The 17,454-nt window shown below is 38.0% G+C and overlaps 1 protein-coding gene across 9 annotated transcripts in view; it reads left to right on the forward strand.

Moving 5' to 3' along the window:
- FARS2 (phenylalanyl-tRNA synthetase 2, mitochondrial) overlaps positions 1 to 17,454 on the forward strand; it is a 520,217-nt gene that overhangs the window by 145,004 nt on the left and 357,759 nt on the right. Inside the window, exon 3 of one of the 9 annotated variants that reach the window (XM_076010448.1) lies at positions 13,353 to 13,415. The exons of the other annotated variants lie outside the window; for them this stretch is intronic. The gene's annotated coding sequence lies outside the window, so the exon portion shown is untranslated. The remainder of the gene's footprint in view (positions 1 to 13,352; positions 13,416 to 17,454) is intronic. 9 annotated transcript variants of the gene reach the window in all.

A 17,454-nucleotide genomic window follows, 5' to 3' on the forward strand; every position in this document is an offset into this window, starting at 1 on the left:
AACTGGAACAAACCACATTTCTGCCAAGAGTAGAACAGAGTAATGAATTTTGGTGTATTTACTTAAGAATATGTGAGTGTCATGTGTCTATGAAAATGAATAAATCATAACTAGATCAATCTACATGAATGACTATGAAAAGCAGTGTTGAGCAAGAAAAGAGAGCTACAGAAGCCTGCAATGTACAGTTACATTTATGTAAAATTGAAAAAGTAGGCAAAATTAGCCCTTATATTATTTAGGGATTCATGTATATGTAGTTGGAAAGCAAGGGAGTAATAAACAAAAAATTTAGTTTTACCTCTGTGAGGAGTGACAAAGGGTACATGATCAGGTAGGGGCATGGTGGGGCCTCCAGGTTTTTGGTACTGTTGTTTTTTCTGAAAATGGATGTGGGTGATGAGCACACGTGTGTGTGCTTTTGTTATTCTTTAAATATACTTATATACTTTTATGTATATGATTTATTGTGTAATTTTTTTTTAAAGAAAGAAAAATTAGCCAAGAATAATAATGGCCTATTGATAGAAGAAGACACATGATTGGCTAAATTACCAAAATTTAATAACCCTGACAATCCCAAAGGTTTAGAAGAATCACACATCTTATACCTTTCTACTGGGGGTATATATATAGTTAGCGCCATGTTGGAGAGTAATTTGATAGTTTCCAATGAAAACAAAAATCATATGCTCCATCATCTGGCATTTTTTTCTTTAAGTATTAAAATAAAGACTCAAATGTTCATCAGGAGGAACAAGGATAAATAAAATGGGCTCTATTTGTATATTGAACACTTTATAGCAATTATAAACAATCTATTCTATAGGTACCTATATCAACATGGATGAGAATTTATTACAATGTTGAGGGAAACAAATATATTATGAATGATATCTTTTTCATGGGTATTCAGAATATGCCCAAGAATAAAATATGCCCAACAATATATGTTCTCATGTACTTGCTTGTGCTCTCCCTCTCTGTCTCTGTAAGTACATAGGTATGGAACGGTAAACACCAAAATGAGAGTGGTGATTATCTATGAAGTGGAAGAAAGGTGAATGAGATCAGGTATCATATCATTATTTGCAAATGATGTAAAATGTTATGATTTTTAGGAGTATAGAAGGATATTGAGACTAAAAAGTTTGAGAACCACTATTCTATAGCTTCAAAGCTAATTTTTTATAAAATGTTATTAAGACATTTATTTTGCAAAGAATGGCAGATTTCATATATTTGGCAGACCCACCAGAGGGAGCTCATACAAATCCTGTGTCTATGGAATCTGATTTAAAAATATTAATTGAAGCATGCATATGTGGACCCAGTGCTTGGAGAAGCTCTATTTTCCTGTTGTCCCTGAAAGTGCCTTGTCCTTTCTCACCAGATGCACTGTGTGTACTCTCCGAGGATGTTCTGAGGAGTTGTTGAGAGACAGGCGTCCTGTAGTTTATTCTTCAGTCTTGGCTGCAGAGCCTCTGTTTTCTTAGTGTGTCTTCATTCTCCTTTGATAACATCCTCTGGGCCAGTTTCATGCAGGCTCTGTCTGTCCTGTACATACATATGCAGGTGGCACTTCCTCCCGAATTTAAGATAATTCATGATGAGCCTGCCTTCCTTTCTTCCTTCCTTCCTGTTTCTGTCTTCATTATTATTTTTAAAAAACCATTTTCTAAATGCCTCTTCTTTTTTTCAATTTTATGAAAGAATGTGTGTATGGATTTTGTTCCTTGTCCTTTTGGCTAGTTCTCAAACTTGAGTGTATTAACCAGTTCTGTTCCATGCCCAAGTTTTTGTTGATCTTACAGGAAAATTGGAAATATAAGAGCAATGTAGCAAGTTTTATAAAGATATATTTATTTATTTTAAAGGGCTCTCCTTTGTCCTGAGATGATTTCCTTGCTACTCTCTTGAGTGTTAGAATACTATTTCTTTTATAAAGTGATGGTGACAGTATTTTAAGCAAATGCCTGTGCTTAGCAAAATAATGCATTGCCCACCTTATTTTAGTCCCTCGAATTTTTAAACATTTTTACTGGTCTATGAAATACACAACTTTGGATCTTAATAAATGAAGACAGTTGTGAAAACTTATACATATTATATAATTAATATGTAATGCATGAATATTCACATAGAAACAAAAGGAAATGTTTTTAAGAAAGTGATTGAGTGAAGGTGTTCAGAGAAGCAAGTGTTGATGTAATTTTGACCACAGTGTATCACTGAAATTGTGCTTCATTAAGATGTCTGTGTTAAGTTCACGTACTACCTCTTCTTTTTTGTGTGTGGTCGTGGCCATGCACCATTTCTCCTCTAGGGGTGCGGTAAAGGGGCTCCTTCCACTGGTTGTGCTCATTGCCTGGAATGATTTAACCTAATGGAGTGAATATCCTTCATTTTGAACAAATCCTTTGGAGTCCTTTGTGGTTCAGTCTTGTCAGGAAAGCTGCTCTCATTTATCATTAGAAAAATTCACTTTTGCTCCCTTTGCTATTCTCTCCCACTTTCCAGATGGTTCATTGGAGTCCTCCTGTTCTTGGGCTTTTCTTTCCAACTTTCCTACTGTTACTCTTGTGGTGAGCCAAAGGTAGTCTCTTTATTCCTGCTTTCTGCTCCAAATCACTTTTCCGCCTTTCAGTGAATGACAAGGTTTTATTCTCCACCATGTTGTTATTGGGTTTCCTTAATAGACTCATGTGGAGGGGCTTTGTTGAAGGCATTTGGATTTGGCTTTGGTAGATTATAGTCACTGTGTTTCCCTAATCTCTTCTTTAAATCCTTTAAAGCATTCCCCCTGTCAAAGACACACTTAAATTGAAACAGCTTTTCTTTTCTTAAATTCTTTTTCTCTGCCCAAATGTTTACTTAGTTATATCTCTGGACAGTGAAGTGGAAGGCAACTGGTCACAGCCAGGAGTCCATGGTCTATTGGATTTGAGTAATACTCCATTATTGGAGCACAGAGGGGAACGTGGAGGACCATTTGGAGAGAGATCCCTTTTTCTGTGGCACAGGCCTTATGCAGATAATTAGTTCTTGCTTATGACAAGATAGAAAGTATTAGCCTCTTACCCCAGGAACTGTCACTGCCCTGTAGCAGTGTTGCCCATGACCCTTATTTGGCTTTTAGCAGCTCACTGCTTTGACATGTTAGTTTGTGGATGCCTGGTGTCCCTAAGTGGTTAGTCAACTCATTTATGGCGTCACTGTATCTTCTTTGTGCATCCTCTTTCTGACCCAGTATCCTGCACGCAACAGTAGTCGATAAATGTGGCGCTCAGATGTCTCCCTCGTTCTGGACCGCCAACTTTCACTTCAAAGGATGACAGCACAGTTCACTGGTCTGCTTTTTCTGGTTAGACATTCTGAAAGCTATTTCTCACACTTCAGCCTTTCAAAGGAACAGATGCATCAGTTAGGGTCTAGTCCTCAGCTCTCCAAAGGAGCAAATGTATCAGTTAGGGTCTAGTCCTGAGACAGAAACCACATAGTAACTTGATCAGGGAAATATAAAGAATTTCTAACTACAAAACAGGGATTGAGTAATGAGAGATTGGCTAGTAAATAAAGTAAACTCTAAAAGGTACAGGACTAGCAGATATAAGGAGCAGGTGCTACCCCTAGAGCTGATACAGATGGCTCAAAAAAGAGTCCCTTCCCTCTTCCCCCAGCTGTGGCTCACTAATTGGCTCAGAGGTGGTAGTGATGCCATGCTAGTGGAATTGCTTGATATGCACACTCTGGAATTTGCTTGAAATCTGATTTCCAGGGTGCTAGGGAAAGCTAATTTGGGAGATGTGTCTTGCAGGAAGTATTCTGCATTGAAAATGACCAAGAGAGGGTACTCAGGGAAGCTGCTGGCAGTGGGGGAGCCACTAGGGTGTTGCTACCTACACTGCAGGGCTTGGTAAAAGGAGTCCAGGGGGCTCAGCAAGAATACCTTCCTTTGCAATTTCTCTCCAGCGACCTCCTCTGACAGGTTAACATTGTGCCAATTGGCAAAGGAAGACTGTTTTAAGGGCTCAACTCAAGTTTCACAGATCAGGCAATGAAAGATTGATTGATTTGTAGCAGAGAGGCAATAAATTGGTAACTGGCAAAGTCTACTTGCTCCTTTTCCTGAAAGCCTAGAAGCCTTTAGGGACATAGGCTATTATTTATCCAATATAACAACTTGCTAGGAAAAGTCACATTTAGGAAGGAAAAAATATTAACTTTAATTTAATATTTCTGAATATAACTAGGTAGTGGGGAATTTCTCTAGTTATTGGTTTCTAGTATATGGAATGCATAAAGGATAGAGGATGTTCTGAAGGGTGAAAGGTTGCGCTGTTGCTGCAATCATAGCATCCAAAGAAAAATAGATGAATATCCTTTTCATCTCATTCCTCTAAGATCTCAGTAAAATTATTGCCATTTAGATTCTATACTTGCCTCAACAAAGGCTAAAAGGGCCTCATTAAGTTTTATCAAGCCCATATAATTACAGTAACAATGTTTTTTCTACTAGCCAAAGTGATGTGTGAAAGTAGCAAAAATATTTTCACAGTGCTATTATGCTCTTTTACAGTAGACTTCACACCTTGCTGCCGACCACATTTCTTTGCTTGGTGCATATTACTGAATACTACTCGTATGGATGGAATGCCATTATTTCACATTTTTAGCATGGTAGATGCAGGTGGGTGGGAGGTGAGATGGAGTTTTTTTTACCAGACAGCCTCAGAACCAGCTAGCAACCTGTGCAATTCACATCCTGTTAAATTATGTGTTCAGCTACATGGGCCTCCTCATGTATGTAAAAGACTATACTCCTGCTGTTTTACTGATTATGTGCCCTTGTCCAGGTGCTTTCAGTGTCCTCTCTCTGAGGCTTTGTCCTGTCCTACTTGCAATTTTTTTTTTTTGAGACAGAGTCTCACTCTGTCACCTGGGCTAGAGTGCCATGGTGTCAACCTAGCTCGCAACAACCTCAAACTCCTGGGAGGGCTTACATTATATCAATGAAAAGAATAACTTTCTTAGCACAGAGATTCTGAGTGAGAGAATGAGTTCTAAGGGGACTTGGGTTTACCTTCTCCAGGGTGGTGTTCTTGGTATTTTTAGGCTATGAACTCCTAGATAAGATCCCTAAATTCAGTTGCCCTAACTCTTCCCCCTTTTCAGTGCAGAAAGAACTCAGTGACAACAATGATGTGTCATTGGCAACTTGGTGGTAGAACTATGTAGAATATGTATCCCTCTGCTTTGGCAGTAGTGGTATATGATTTTATTTGAACTATGGTATCATAAATATGATTTTAAAATCTAATTAAATGTTGATTCTATTGTGTATCAGTATATGCTATAGGATTTATCAAACAACTCATAATAAATTCATTCATAATGATGTAGCTAGATTACTAATGATTTATTATTAAAGGCCTCTACCAGCATTTGAAATCCATAACCAGCCCAAGATATCATTGAAGATCTACTGATAGTTTCTTTCTTAGGAATTGTGGTGATTCCAACCTTTCAAATGTGCTCCAGGGGTTAGGAGCTTTTTTGGTATTGTCTGTTTATCTTAGTCAAGGTTCTCCCGAGCAGGAGAACCCACATGATATATGAGAGATTTAAGATGGCTCATGAGATTATATAGGCTGAGGAGTCCAGACTCAGGAGAGGCAATGACATAGTTCCAGTATCAATCTACAGGCCTGAGAAGCGGAGCTGATGGTGTAAGTTCTTGTCCAAGTCTGAGTCTGAAGGCAGAAGAAGATGGATGTCTAAGCACTGAGACAGTCAGGCAGAGAGAATTCTTTCTTACTCAGCCTTTCATTGTATTTAGATGTTAGATGGATTAGCTAAGGCCCACCACACTGGGGAGGACAATCTGCTTTGCTCAGTCTATAAACTCAATTGTTAATCTCATCCAGAAATACCCTCATGAACACACCCAGAAATAGCATTTAACCAAATATCAGGCACCCTGTGACCCAGTCAACTTGACTTGTAAAATTAACCATCACACCATTCGTGGTCATCTACACTTCATAGTGGAGCAATGGGAGTCCTTAGTCAGTTCTAGTAACTGTTAATTTTATTCTGAGGATGCCGTATTTTGGCAACCCTTAGTATGCCACTTAGTCAATTACTAATAAAATAGCCTTTATTATACATAAAAGTGTAAAAATATGGAATTATTCCTTGAACATAAACTCTTGGTTGTTAGCTCATAGATCCCTGCCATGGGCCTTGGGCATCATATCATGAAAATGTTTGTTTTGGTAGCAGTGGCTGTTATTCTGGAAAAAATATCAGGTTTTGAGCTGGTGAGAGGAGAGTCAAATCCTGGCTCTTCAACTCACTCTCTGGTGACCTCAGATAAGGAATTTAGGCTCAAAGTGGTTAAATAACTTATCGAAAATGAGGGCAATTTCCAAGTTGTGGTGAAAGAGCTTTGCATGCTGCCTGCCACATAGGAGGTGCTCAGCAAATGGTAGCTGTCCTACCTATCCCCTTATATTTGTCTTCAAAATAGATGTCTTCTCTTTTTGTCTTATGCATAGACCTACCTGCATATTGTCATTGTCAATCAGTTATCTTATGGGTCTGATCCATTTTTGTTTTTAAGCCACTGCCATCTTTTCTGTTTCTTCCTGTGGTTGACTGATTAGTTATATGTCTTCTGTCACCTTCCTTTAGAGTAGGTGATAGATTTTAGATGGGGCCTTGGTCCTGTTATATTTCACCCACTGGTATCAGGAATGAGCTGTTTAGCCACCTGAAGAAGAAAATGCAATCTCTTTCTCTCTGTTTTATCTGTCATCATGGCCTGGGAAGAGGATTGATGAGAGATCATAATTTTAAAGTCAGCAGCAGAATGGATGAAGTTTTCTCCTCCTTTAAATGGTGTTTGTCATGAGAACCAATTCACACCAGGATGGGGTATTTTTTGTTGCCACTTTTGCTTTTTGCCTCAACACATTCAGACATTTAATCTCTCATGGAGTTTGTGTACAGCTTCATGCGGCTTCCTTGCTTTGATGGATACAAGTTTCTGATGGTTATCTCTGTATAGGCCAGAGCTTGGTGTTATCTACTTCCTTCTCCCATTGGTACCCCTAGGCGAACCCCTAAGAGAAGAAAAGTACTGAAAAGTATACTTGTCATGGTAATAGCAGGGTTATAAAAGCAGGCAAACTGATCAGATTTCCAAAATACCCAGAAGCATGTGGCAGTATTTTTGGGGAGGCGGAGTGTCAGGTGACTGCCTAAGGACATTCCACTGACAACACTGACACGGCCACACAGTGCAACTCAGCTCGTGCCAGGCACACGGCCGTGTGCAGTCCTGCGGGTGCAACTTGCTGCCCTGAGGATTTTGTTGACCCTGGTCTCTTGAGAACGTGTGTTTTGGTCATTAAACAAACAACTGAGTGGCCTCTGTGATATATTCCACTTCAGTTCTCTGTCATGGAGGTTTAAGTGAGGGGAGATCTGGACAGGCCGTGGTTGTCCCATGAGGACCTGTTTGGATTTGAAAGTGAAGGTCTAGGGAGAGGCAATGATATAAAATGTAACCAAAATGTTTGTACCCTCACAATATCCTGAGATAAAAATAAAAATAAAAAAAATAAAAAAAGGAAAAAATAAAAGAAAGTGAATGTTTAGCATGGAGGGTTCTTTGAGAAAGCTTAGACTGAAACCAGGGTAACTTGTCCTTTTGAAACTTGAGCTTCTCATCTAGTACAGCACCCTGACAGCCAATATTTTGTTCAGCTGCCTGGGAGAAGTCGTTTCTCAGCCACCAGTGTATTTTTGTAGCATCTTTCATCACAGAACATCCACTGTTTCAAATCTCTTCCCATTACTCCACTGGCACAAAGTCTCATTGCAAGGAGAGGAAATGAGACAAGCAGCAGGGAGAAAATAAAGTCTGCTTTTTGCAGTACAGAGCTTTAATGCATTCCCTCCCCTGTGCTAATCTCTCTAACTTGATTAATTGGCATGTGGTACATTACAGAAAATCCAGGGAATGACAAAGCCAGTTCAATATCAATTAGCTAAAACAGGAACAGACTTCCCACAGAGACCCTAGGACAGAGTTGTATTTAACTGAGCCCTTTCAGACACAAGTCTTCCCAAATGATGAACAGTAGAAGATCCCACATAGGGCTCAGTTGTTTAAAGAAATTAAAAACTGTAGAAATTAGCAGCTGAAATCCACTTGGATGAGTCTGCTATCCTTTTAATATGTCTGTCTGTTCATCTCACTAAGACATCCCAATCCTTCCTCCAAAGTGATATGAATACTTAATATTTGCTGAAATGCTTTAGTTGGATTTGAATAACGTAATTGAATTTGCTTGCTGCATTTAGGGAAAATGAAGGCTTGGGAGTTCCTATAGTAAGACACGGAACGTGCTTATGTTTAGAAGTGATTCTTATTTGTCTGTGAACCAAGAATTAATAAGCAGTGGGCCTGCCAAATATATATGGCTGTATTCATCAGAGTTACAGGCTATATCTGTCACTCTCCAGATGACTGGCTTGTCTTTGGGGCTCAGAGGTTATCTGCTTAGCGACAGGTTTTGGTTGAGCTGAGTTGAGCTGAGACAATATAGATTGTCTTTGTGTTTGGGTGCCACATGTTCTTGGGAACCACATCCTAAATAGGATTGATGTGAAATAAGATCCTGACTAAGTGCTCTTCCTTTTGTTTACAGCTTAGTGAGAGAGACAGATAAATGAGCTATAAACCTTGCACACTGCAGTCAGCACAGTGAGAGATATGGCCAAGGCACAGAAGACAGAAATCTCTATCCCTGGAGGTGGTAATAGAAGGTGTCCCAAAGAATCTTGAGCAAAATGTTATAGTCACAGAGGCAGAGAGGAAGGGATGCTGTGATGTGTTTCAGGTAGTAGGAGTAGCAGGTTGAAGGTGCAAAGACATGCAGAAATGTGAAAAGTACCTGGAACATGTATTATGGAGTGAAGTGATAGGAGATGGACGTAGGGAGGGAGGCACGAAATGCTTTGCGAAAGGCCTCCTTTGGAACTTTTTTTGGAATTTTAACTTTAGTTTTAAAAGAATGAGGAATCATTAATACTTTTTAAGCATCAGAGTGAGGCAGTCAGGTTGGCACTTTAGGAAAATAATTCTGCAAAGTAGCCCATGGAATGGAGCAGGATCAGGCATGATTGGAGATAGAAAGACTAGTTAGGAGATCGTTGTCATCATCCGGGAGAGACTGATGCAGGCCAAGCCCAGGAAGTGGTAGGGATGGTGGATATGAAAGGGTAGATATTAAGGAGATCGAATTTACTGGATTTAGTTCCTGCATGTGGGGAAATGAGGGAAAGGGAAAAGCAGTTAAAAGCAATTCCCAGGTTGCCTTCTTGGTGCTGTTCACAGAATTAGGGGTCTCAGTAAGAGAAGAATGTTTTGGGTTGGGGCAGCAGAGAGTTGAGCCTGAGATCTGTTTAGGTTGGGATTTGCAAGTGGAGATGTGCAGTGGGCAGGTGCATATATGCCAGAGCCCTGGCACAGTCTTTAAGAGTTGAGATGGAGATTTATGATTTGTCTGAGAGTGGATGGAAAGGGAAGCTGTGAAGACTGACTAACTTAATTGTGGATGTGAGAGGGGATGGTTGTAGCATGATCTGGAGTTATAGGGAGTTTTGCTTATTTGGTGGACTCTTTGTTTAAGGGGAAGAATTGACCATGTTCATTGAGAAGAAAGAGCCAGAAGAGAGATTACTGGTACAAGAGAGATGAGATGATTTCTAAAGAAGAACTTTGAGGAGACAAAGTGGTGGGATAGGGTGTACCCAAGATGCAGGGAGAGGGGTTAGTAATGCCTGGAGCCTAGAATGTGACTAGAGGCAGGTGCACGTTTCTTTTCATCACTGAGATTGGAGTGAAGGATTGAAGCATGGCTGCAGCAAAGGCACCGATGTTTATGACTGGGAATAGAGGGCTAGAAGTTAGGGGATTCTTATCTGATGGCTTCTGTGTTCTCAGTAGGAAGAGGCCAAAGCCAGTTTTTTCCCCAGGTGAAAGTATGGGTAGGATAGACATTTTAAGGAGATACATGATTAGCATAGTCTCTGAAGTTAATTGGAGAGAACAGCTAATACCAATCTATTAGTATTAATACACTCAGCATGTGCTTATAGAGACAGTTGTAAAGTGGTCAAGTAATTAGGAAGACGAGGCAACGCGTCTGCTGTGTGCAAAGGTCCATGAGGGTGGTCCGTTCTCTTGCTGTTACTTCTCCAGAGCCCTTCTACTGCTCTCAAGTCAGTTAAAAGTCATGGTCTCCTGTCTTCCCTCACAGTGAGTTTGAAACGTTGCTCTCGATTTTAGTCTTTCTATGGCATGCTGACTTCAATCAAAGGAGTATGTATCCCTATATTAAATTTTGTAATAAACTTTTACTTTTAGAATAGTTCTAGGTTTTACAGAAAAATTCCAAAGACAGTACAGGGAGTCCCCAGATACCCCAAATGCAGTTTCCTGTATTATTACCTTATTACATTAGTATGTTGGATTTGTCACAATTAGTGAACCTTTGTTTTTAAACATTTTTACTTATATTCATTTCTGTTCCTTGATTTCTAAATCTTCTTGCTATGACCTTTCAATTATCTTTTGCAGTGGGAGGAGCACTTCTTTATTAATATTTCAGAAACTTGAGATGAACCAGTAATTTGGACCATCTTCCTGCTTGTGTCTTTGGAATTGTCTTATTCTAAACCCTACATCTTGCTTTTTCAAAAATTATACAACTGAAAGGGGGAAAAAGACTACAGAGAAACATAAATATCAATTGGGATTTTATCAAGTTAATATGGCCCTGGTGTCAGTTATATGTGCCGTCAATTTAAGAAGTATTATTATTCAGTAAATACAGTTTGTTAGACACAAATCTTTTTAAAAATGGAGTTCATAAGGGATAAATAATGAAAAGAGTATTTTCTGGTGACTAAATCATGTGCCATTGCCAGAGTGATGAAGTAGTTTCTTATATTCTTTGCCTCTAGATGGCACTGATTTTATACTGGCCTATAATTTTTAAGCTACTAATTTTGGAATAAAAGTCTCTTTTCTTCTGGTTAATATGGTATCTGTGTCCACTTGTGTCTTCTGCTTTTACTTCACTCTCAGCAGAACACAGAACTAGGAACCTCTTTTAGTTCCTGTAAGAGTTGAGTCACTACAAAATCATTAATGAATGATACAGAATTTGCTGATGAATTGTAAGTAAGGTTAAGGATAGCATTCATATCATGTAACCTAGAGTGAAATCATTCTGAAAAATATTTGATTGGTTGGTCTCTTTTCTCCATGTGCATTTTTCTGTTGCCAGCGGGTGTTGTACTAAGCCTTCCTCCAAGGCAAAACTTTGTTTTTTGGTATCCACATCTCAGACCCAGGAAATTGCAAAATGTTTTAGAAAAAAATCTGCTTTGCCGCTATCTTATATTTCATGGGAACCTTTGGGGTTTCCCTTCTCAACCATATGATTTTATTGTTGTTACCCAGTGAAAACTCCCCTATGTCCCCAATTGCCAGAGAAGTCTCTTGTTACTTAGAGTAACCTTTTTTTTCTCTCCTAATTAAGCTGCTAATTTTTTTCTATCAGATTATTTCTAATAGCATCATACAGCTAAATAAACAATTTTAAAAAATTAGTTTGCAGAAATATTTTATGACTTTAGGCATAGCATAATTCTTGGACAAACCACATCAACTGACGAGTTATTTGGGTGCTATTGAGTTTTTAAAGCTGCTGCTGCTCCTCTTCCATCTTCTCCTTCCCTTCCACTGCCCTCTCCCTCTCCCTCTTCTTTGTCTTCCTCTCCTCCTCTCACTGCTCCTTTCTCTCCCTTTCCCCTCTTTGTGCTGGTTTGCACAGTCTGAATTCCTACTCATGACTGCCTTTCTTTTGTGCACTCAATCTGTCTACTTGAACTATTTTTTTGACTGCATTATCCAGCAATATTTTTCTATTAGCATCATCTTGGATCATCTCTTCACTACTTATGTCACTTGTACTTGCATTCAGTATGTGCAGAGCAAGAATGCTGTATGGTCTGTATGTATGTATGTATGTATGTATGCTGTATGTATCCTATAGGACTTTAGCCTTTTGGTCTATTACTTTAGGCAAAGATTAACTTATGAACCTAGAATTAACTAAATTGATGATGTAATAGCTGACTGACTTACCAATTGCTTTAAAATCTCAAATGCAGTTGAAGTGACTTCATCATATTTGTTTTAATGTTATAATGGAAAAAATGCCTTGTAGTTTGAAAATGTTATGTCTGTTTCTCACTTTCCTCTCCAAAATGTTGTCTTAACTTTGCTACTAGTATACTGTCTTGCTCCAGTACTTACTTGGCTTGTTTTGGTTATTCAGAATGTGAGCACTAATGCTTTTTTTCCCCTGTGATGTTAGGCTGGCCCCCAAAACTGTACTTGGGCCCAGACACCTCAGGAAGGAACAGTAGATGGAATTATTTTATCAGTGTTAGGATTAAGTTAGTATGCAATGAATATATGTTCTTATGCATCCCACATGCTTAAAATACCCTCACTGAGGGGATCCCCTTGAGGGATCTTGCCTGTTATGAGTCGCTAACCACCACTTACTTGAGCCCTACCACTACTTAAGGGTTCATTTTGATTATTTTCTATAATATGTCATCTTTCAGAGTTTCATAAACTGAACAACAATGTTACAAACTCATGTATTTTCCTTCTGGAGGCTTTCTTCTGAACAACTCTTGGGCTTGAGCAATATTTTTCTCCCTTATCATCTGTATGAAGATTGATTATTTCTCATTCTAAAAATATTTCTTTCCTCTATTTTTTCTGCTATTTTCCTTTGGTTCTCTTCTGTTCCTTTAGTTTAGGAGGAAAAGGGGCTGAGGTGACCAGTGTCTAGCACTGGTGTCATAATAATGCCTCAGGAAGGTCTGCTTCCCTGTTGCTTTGGAAGTTCATGTGGCCTCTGATGCCACAATACCTTCATGTGAATGATGCGGAACATATCGTCACTCATGTTTTTTTCAAAGCAGTCCTCCTTGAATGACCCCAAAACTTTTCACAATGATGCAATTGCACATATGCTTAGTGCATTTGAAAGGCAATCCTGAATTTATCATTTCTGAGAAATTTAGTGGCTCTTGTGCAATAAAAATGATTTAGTTAGGGTGAATTGTCATTTTATGCAGGGTACCTAAAGCAGTATAAGCACATGGAGCCACTGCAGTTCAACTCTGTTCATGTTTTATGTCCGGTTCTTAATCCCATCCATCTGACCCTGCTAATCCTTTTTATACTAAAGCCAAAGAGGATGGTGACGTATATGCCGCCATGGAAATAATCATGGAGCCTGGAAGATGGAGTGGTGAGTCAGAGATTTTGGTTTGCATTCAAGGTCCACCGCTTATTATTTAATGGTGCACATTACTTAACTTCTCTAAGCCTTAGGATTCTTAGTTCAAAAATGGGGGAATAATAAGGATTGTAATCATATAGTAGGCAACATAAGTACCCAATAAAGTAGCAAATATAGCAAATGGTCTGTAACTATAGACTACAACTACTACAGGCTATAAACCATAGCCAGTAGTAGTGCAAGTAACAGCAGTTTGTTATAGGGTCATTTTATCAGTCCCAGGAACTCGGGGAAAGACAGGATGGGTGTTTACCATTAATGTGTAAGGCAGAATGCTTGGTGAAAGCCATCATAAGTAATTATTTTTAAGTAGCCAAGTAGAAAAATGACTTCTTTGGGAACCACAGACCAGTCCTAAATAACTCCTTGAAATTCTGTTATCAACCAAGCCCTTTTGTCACTTGGCTACTTGTAGTATTTTGCATAGTTGTATATTCTTCTATTTGCTTTTTTATTTGCTTTTAAATGCATGTTTAAAATCTGGACCTTTTGGAAAAATTTTTTGGCTTTAAAATTTTTAATTTAATTAGCTTTGGCAATCCACTTTTATTCTTATACCTGATTAGAATTAATTTCTCAAACCTGTTCTTTTCTCATTTCTGAACTACTTTCCCTGGGTTCTGTAAGCAATTGTAGTTGGGGTGGAATTTATGTTGTGGGTCATTGGGATTTGTATACAGACATTAAAGAAAATATCAGAGAAATAGAAGTCCTAGTGGAAAACAAATGGCACAGACTATTGTGTGCAATTAATGGAAATCTAATTTAATTTCATCAACACTGTGATGTCTCTCAAATATAAAGCTAAGTGAGAGGCAGCCACTTAAAAGCTCCTGGAATCAGGGGCAAGATCCATGTTTTGGTCCTGGCCTGCTGTCTGGTTGATTAAGTGATCCTACTCTCTTTGGGTCTTCACATTCTGGGTTTCATATCCTTGTTTGGCATTATCTTAGGTGATCTTCTAAAATTCTAGCTCTAACATTACATTTCCATTAGAAATAATAGTTGGCTTTGTTCAGTAGGTCTCATTCTTCTGTGTTGTACCATTTTCCTTTATTTCAGAGTTTTCAAAGCTTTTCTTTTCTTTTTTTTTTTTTTTTTTGATACAGAGTCTCACTCTGTTGCCCGCTAGAGGGCAATGGCATCAGCTTAGTTTACAGCAGCCTCAAATTCCTGGACTCAAGCAATCCTCCTGCCTCAGCCTCCTGAGTAGCTGGGACTACAGGCCTGCATCACCATGACTGGCTAATTTTTTTCTATTTTTTTAGTAGAGACAGGGTCTAGCTCTTGCTCAGGCTGGTCTTGAACCTGACCTCAAGCCATCTTCCTGCCTTGGCCTCCCAGAATGCTAGGATTACAAGCGTGAGCTACCGTGCCCAGCCAAAACTTTACCCTTTAGTGTATCTCACAGGTTTATTTTGGTCATACTTATATATTACATGTATTAGATCTTAATCATTTTTCAAAAATAGCTTTAAAATGAATGACTTCTTTTGCTTGTCATTTTCCAAAGCTATAGTAGCTGATCATGGTTTCGATTGAAGAGTCATATATTTTTCCAGTACACATTGAAAGTAATATATATCTATTAAAATATTAAGTTTTGTACCTTCCTAAATCTTCTCAATGGAATGTGTGCTGCATTTTGGGAAACATCTGTGGGTTTTGGATTTGTTGCTTTATCCTCATAACCCCTTAATATTTTTTATACATTTTATGTACCTACATGGATATATACATGTATGTAAATAAAGATTACATTAAAACCATAAGGGTTTTTGCAGGGAGTTAGCTACTCTCCCAGCAAAACAAGTCCCAAGGCAGGATCGTTACAAGAGATTTGGAAATAATAGAAATAATATGATGGAGAAATAACTGAGACAGAGACAAAGTACAGTTTAAAGTGATGGGGGAGGCAGGAGTCCTCCAGCATTCCTGTGAGCTGTGAGGCACTGAGTGAAATCCCACATCAGTATTTATTGTTACAGTAAATAGTTGTCCTTGGTTAAAGAATTATGGGTACAGTTCATTCTTTGAGGTTTCCAGGAGATCCTTAAGTAATTCTGTCTATAAGAATAAATGGTTACAAAATTTTTCTAAGATAAGCATGTTAAGCCCTAAGTTAGAAACAGACCTAGCTGAGCATACAAATTAAAGACAAAATGTATAAACACTGAGTCTGTGTACTACACTAATCTATTTCTTCTAAACATAGAGACATGTAGTCAGGAGTGAAGCAGGAAGGTTAAGATAGTTCCAGCTATCTTATCTGCTGGGCAGGCATTTTAATCAGCTTTTCCGCCAAGGACCCAGACCGAACCACTGCCTTTCAAAAAAGCTCAAGGTGATGGCTGGCAGCAAAGAAGAAATGTTGCTTTGCAAATGTCCTCTTTCAATACCTCCATTGTTGGGAGCAGCTTCTATTCTGTGAACTAACATGTCCACAGATTCCTTCAAGGCAAAGCCCTGCAAAACTCCTGAAACCTTTCACATCTCTTAGTCTATTTTCCCAACAGGTTTGATTGTTCAGACAGGATTTTAGAATGTAAGCGCTCAATTATAAAATGTCTAATTGGATGGTATGTGATGGAAAATGTGTTTTTCTTTAATCTATATCTGACATGGAATAGAGACTGTTTATTTTCTTTTACAAGTATCGCTTTGAAATATCCATGTTGTTATTAAAAAGTAGCAGCAGTATAAAAAGATTCTTTTTCTTGGTGCTCATTAACTTTTCACATGACACTTATTTTAACATTTGAAGGTGTATAGGAGCTATATTCCATCATCTAAAAAAGAGTGATCTGTATCTTTCGGAATAGACAGCGTAGGGCTGTCATCCATGGGCCTCCTTTTGTGTCTTTTGTTAGATAAACTAGGATTATCAGCAAGATCCTACTCTAGTCCTCTTTTCTAATTGAATCATATTCAACATTGTGCTGATTGTTTTTATAATGTGTAACTGTGAGCAAATGCTTGTTTTTGTTATCAAACCAGATCAGATAATAGAAGATATCTCTTGGAACCTGGGACCTTTATGGTCCCAGGTTTTTTATTTATTAGCTATGGCACTTTCTACCTGCATCTACATTTTAATCGAGAGCACCTCATTCTTCTTTTCTCTGTATCATTACTAGTGAAATGTTCCCTTTCATTTCATCTTACTAGTTCATCTCTACTTATTCTTCATTAGTTAACATGTTCTGGGAACATGTTACTTCCCATCCTAGGACAAAACAGCTTTATCTTTATCTGTAGTAATATCAAAACACTGTGTGCTTATAACAATTTCAGTCGGTTACTATATTTTTAAGCATAAGAAGATACTGACATTTGAATCCTTTCCCATTACCCATTTTATTCTTCAAATAACATTTATTGTTTTCTGTGTAACTTCAAATGGAAACTTGCTTATTAAGGAAATGTATCAAATATATAAAAGCACCAAGAAGAAGAAAAAATTATGGGTAATTTTGCCAACTAGAGCCGATATAATTTTTTTAATGTTATGGTTTTATTTAAAATCTTGAGTTTTAATGTTAATATCATGGCCCATCAACATCTTACTAATGGAATAACTTTATTTCACATATAACTGTTCTATAAGGAGAAATTGTTATTACTTGTTAATTTAATCTGTTGGATTTACTAAAGCCATTCTTAAAGAATAATAATATTCATGAAACCTAGAATATAGGCTCTTGCCCCCAAACTCAATATTATATGTACATTATGTTTAAAAGATACTGAGAAAGAGATTTTTTACTACAGATTCTAGTAATTAAAAGGCTAGTGTTATCTTTCCATTAATTTCCTCAAGATATTAATTCTGGTGAAGTTGCTCAAATTATTTTTAGAGTTGTTTTTAATTCTACCATCATATATTGTCATTGATACTATGACTTTATCACCCGAAAAATTTGGTTTTTGAATATAGTCAAAAATCATTTGGACACAAGGCTAGAATTTTGGGTGATTAAACTTGGTA

Source organism: Microcebus murinus, chromosome 15 (genome assembly GCF_040939455.1).
Source record: "Microcebus murinus isolate Inina chromosome 15, M.murinus_Inina_mat1.0, whole genome shotgun sequence".
In the NCBI taxonomy this organism is placed as follows: domain Eukaryota; kingdom Metazoa; phylum Chordata; class Mammalia; order Primates; family Cheirogaleidae; genus Microcebus; species Microcebus murinus.